Raw genomic sequence first — 4,350 nt, forward strand, 5'->3', positions numbered from 1 at the left:
GGCTGACCATTAGGATCACACGGTGCCATAAACCTATCAATTTTGTGCGATAAGGCAGAAAATTGGGATGTAACATCGCAACTGGATCAAGACTTACTATACCTTTAACTGATGATGTAGTTGAGGATGATGGTTTCGCCACTGGTACGTGTCCACGTTCCGCAGGCCACATACTACTGTTGATTGCCATTTCCTCCAAAAGTTCTCTTGCTTGGGCCGATGTTTTCTTCATGAATAACCCTCCAGACATAGCATCCAATGAACCTCTAGTTGTAGGATTTAAACCATTATAAAATGTTTGCATTAAAAGTTCAGCGGGCAATTGGTGGTGTGGGCATAAACGTTGAAGTTCTTTAAAACGTTCCCAAGCCTCATAAAGAGTTTCATTATCATTTTGAGAAAAAGATGTTAACTCTTTTATGACTCTTGCGGTTTTTGCTAAAGGAAATTTTTTTGATACAAATGCTTGGGCTAATTGCTCCCAAGTTTCAAATGTTGCGGCTGGCATAGAAGTCAACCACTCTTTGGCTCGATCCTTCAAAGTAAAAGGAAAAAGGCGAAGATTGATTGCTTCCGCAGTCACATTCGGTATTTTAAAAGTGTCACAAATTTCTAAGAAATTTGTCAAATGGGTGTTAGGATTTTCGTTAGGTAACCCGTAAAATGTTACGTTATTTTGTAACATATTAAGCAATGCTGGCTTAATCTCAAATTGATTTGCATTTATTTGGGGTCTAACTATACTGTTTGTTACACCGGCCACTCCTGGCCTAGCGTAATCCATGAGTGTGGCCATAACTTCTGGCTCGGTAACTCTGGTTTATATTGGAGTTTCGTTTTTGTTTTTCTTGTCTTTCTTGTTCTTTTTAAGAGTCCTTTCAATTTCTGGGTCAATAGGATCTGGTGACGTGCCCGAACTTCGAGAACTGCGCATGAACTTGAAATTTCGCACGAACCGAAACTACCTTCAAAACAGAATTTGAAAAATAAATATGTTAGTAATTTGAAATAAGTAAAATATAAAATTTTGAATAAGTATAAATAAACCTAGATTCGAAATAAAACATGAAAAATCTAAATTTTTGTCAAAAATTTTGGCGTTCCCCGGCAACGGCGCCAAAAACTTGTTGAGCGATTTCCGCATGTGTACGGTATACGCTTGTAGTAATAAAAGATATCGATCCCACAGGGAACGTTTTTTAACAAAAACTTATTTTGAATTGGTTAAATATACTTTTAAGGTTTATAATATGGAAAATCGTTAAATCGGATTTGGTTTTGAAATTGCTAGAATGAGAATTAGATTAGAGTATAAAAATGTTAGAAAATACTTCTGATTTAGGAATAAATTTACAAAACAGGATTGTTTAGTTCTTTAGAAAAGTAAACAAGTGTATTCGTTTGCATTAAGCAAAGAAAACAACTTTAAACTTTGTATAAATTATAACGATGAAATAAATGACGGAACCTCTAATTTTTAGGCTTTGAACTGTAGTCAATCCTCCTACGGTCGGGTTAGATCGCTACCTTAACCAAATTAAAACTCTACCGAGATATCAATTTGTCTAAGTGTTCAATAAAGTTTCCTTGTAAAGATTTTGAATTAAACTACGTTTTAATGAAAACACCGGCAATCCACTTCGGATCCTTTACCAAAGTGCTGCATGAAAATCTATCAAATAGAATAGACTTTATTAGATGAAATATAAATTTGATACAAGTTTACAGAGAACAAGAAGCATGAAAACATTTCACGACTTGCAAGTGAACGGGTTGTCGATCCTTTCCTTGGGTTTCGTTAGAGTTTGTCAGACTCAGGGCGGATTCTCTACTCAATCTTCTCGTTGTAACTTCTTAATAGGGATGCGGTCGGCCTCTACCAAAATGTAAACTAATATGAACAAATCTAAACGCTACTGTGTTTGTAATTATTGAATAAACAATGTGTGTACATCATATTGCTTTTTACAGAAATGAAATCTAAATTCTGAATCACTTGACTCGGAATTTCTGCATAAATTCTATACTAATCTCTTTCTTCTATATCTCTCCAACTCTCCATCAACTCTTTATTTATAGATGTTGAAGAGTCGTGGTTGAAGTGTCGTGTCCGTTGTGAAGGATCGTATCCTCTGTGAAGGGACGTCTTTATCCACCCGAACAAACGTGTTTCTTTGAATTAAACATGTGTTCATTTTACTTGGAGGAATTTCTACACTTACCGAGAATATTTCATTCTCGGCCGAGAATGGGGGAGCAATTATTTGGTCTTCAAACGAAGGGAAGGAGCTGCTAAAAAATGCGTGTCGCGGTCGAGAATTTGAGATTCTCGGTCGCGGCTTTTGTAAATTCTCTACCGAGAATCTTGTTTCCTCAACCGAGAATGTGACATTTTCTTCTGTTCCTGACTTCGTCTTTGTCCTCGTTTAGGTGTAATTGATCTTCGTTGTTTTTGACTCTTTTTGTAGGGTTTTTATTCTGTTTTTAAGCTCTTTTCGTTCCTATTTGGATTTTACCAAATATTTACGTACCTTATAAGAAAGAAATATATTCGAGAGTAAAAACATTCTAAATAGTTATGAATAGCACAAATTCGTAGCAGAACTGATGTAAATACTAATGATATTTTAGATATATTTTGGGCTTAACAGTAAGATATTTTCCTTAGTCATTGTAGACGATTTCTCTCGGTATACTTGGATCATCTTGCTGAGTAGCAATGATGAAACATTTGATATGTTCTCCACATTAGTCAAAAGGCTTGAAACTGACAAAGACCTAAAAGTAGCTCATATTAGAAGTGATAATGGCGGAGAATTAAAAAACCAACAGTTTGACGAATTTTGTGAAGTCAGTGGCATTGACCATAATTTTTCTGCTCCTAGGACTCCTCAACAAAATAGGGTTGTTGAAAGGAAGAACAGAACAATAGTTGAAATTGCTAGGACAATGCTGAGCGAAAATAGGCTTCCAAAGTATTTCTGGGGTGAAGCTGTTGTAGACACCGAGTCGGAGGACCTGTGACGAAAACCCGTAACAAGATGGTTGGAGTGGTTGATTCCGGGAGTTTTAAAGCAAAAATATATAATAATAAAAAGACGTGAGGTCAGTAGGAGTTGCGGTCGTCGAATGGACGGCTCGCGAGTGCTCAGCGACGTGGTGCGAGCGCCTAGCGATAATCGGCGCGCGCCCGATGACAGTTGGACGCGCGCCCGACAGCGCGAGGCGCACGCCCGACTTCCGCTGGGCGCGCGCCCGACAGCGCGGGGCACACGCCCGACGTCCGTTAGGCGCGCGCGCCCGACAGCGTGAACCGCACGCCCGACGTCCGCTGGGCGCACGCGCCCGACGGCCGTTGGGCGAACGCCCAACCTTCGTTGGGCGCGCGTCCAACGTTAGTTGGGCGTGCGCCCAACAAGAGTTGGGCGTCCGCCTAACCAAGTTGGGCGTTCGCCCAACACAAGTTGGGCGTCCGCCCAACCTACTTTGGGCGACGCCCAATTTTAATCGGGCGTCGCCCAAAGTTTCCCGGGATCCATGCCTATATAAGGCACGGATCCCCATGCATTTGAGATGGGGGTGGATTTTTTGGATCTTTCTCACTCTAGACATTTTTAGAGAGAGAAAGTCAATTTTTTGGAGAAAATATTTTTTTTCCCAAAAAAATCCAAATTTTTCAAAGTTGAATATTTTATCAAAAACACAAAAAACGCCGAAAAATCACAACTCGTGGAATCAACCGACTTCGACTGTCAGATACCGATCTTGAGGTATTATCCGAGGACTAGACTCGTTTTATTTTATTTAAATTATTTTCCTTTATTTATTTTTATGTTATAGTTTTTATTTATTTAGTCTTTTATTTATCACGTCTTATTTATTATTCCGTATTTATTTAATTTTCGTCACGTGTTAAATAAACGTTCGGTTTTGTTTTGAAATAAAAACCTCGTTTTAATATCCCAATACGAACCGTGATCCGATTCAAAGGTAGTTCGGGAATTAAAAACGTTGTAATTATAAGTTTTTGAAAATATTTCTAAATAATGTTTTAAAAATAAAACGTCGTTTTAGGGATCTCCGTTATAGACTATGATCCAATTTTGGTAGTTCGGGGATCCAAACGATAGACTAGATCTAATCTAAAGCTTTTGAATAAATCTGGAAACTTCTGGACTGTTTCTGTAATTCTGCCTTTTCTGTCGCTAACAGCAGATTGGCGACGGATTTTCCGTCGGTAATCTGCTGGAATCCGAAAATTCCACTTTTAACCCTCTTTTCTCTTCTTTTTGACATTTCTACTTGTATATATATGTATATAACTATGTAATATATTTATAAAAATTATTT

General features: G+C 38.2%; 1 non-coding gene across 1 annotated transcript; it reads left to right on the forward strand.

The window, feature by feature from the left end:
• Positions 1-320: 320 nt before the first annotated feature.
• Positions 321-427, forward strand: LOC136221001 (small nucleolar RNA R71). The gene has a single exon (XR_010684795.1). It is a non-coding gene; the product is annotated as a small nucleolar RNA R71 (small nucleolar RNA).
• The last annotated feature ends 3,923 nt before the right edge of the window (positions 428-4,350 follow it).

Source organism: Euphorbia lathyris, chromosome 2 (genome assembly GCF_963576675.1).
Source record: "Euphorbia lathyris chromosome 2, ddEupLath1.1, whole genome shotgun sequence".
Lineage (NCBI taxonomy): Eukaryota > Viridiplantae > Streptophyta > Magnoliopsida > Malpighiales > Euphorbiaceae > Euphorbia > Euphorbia lathyris.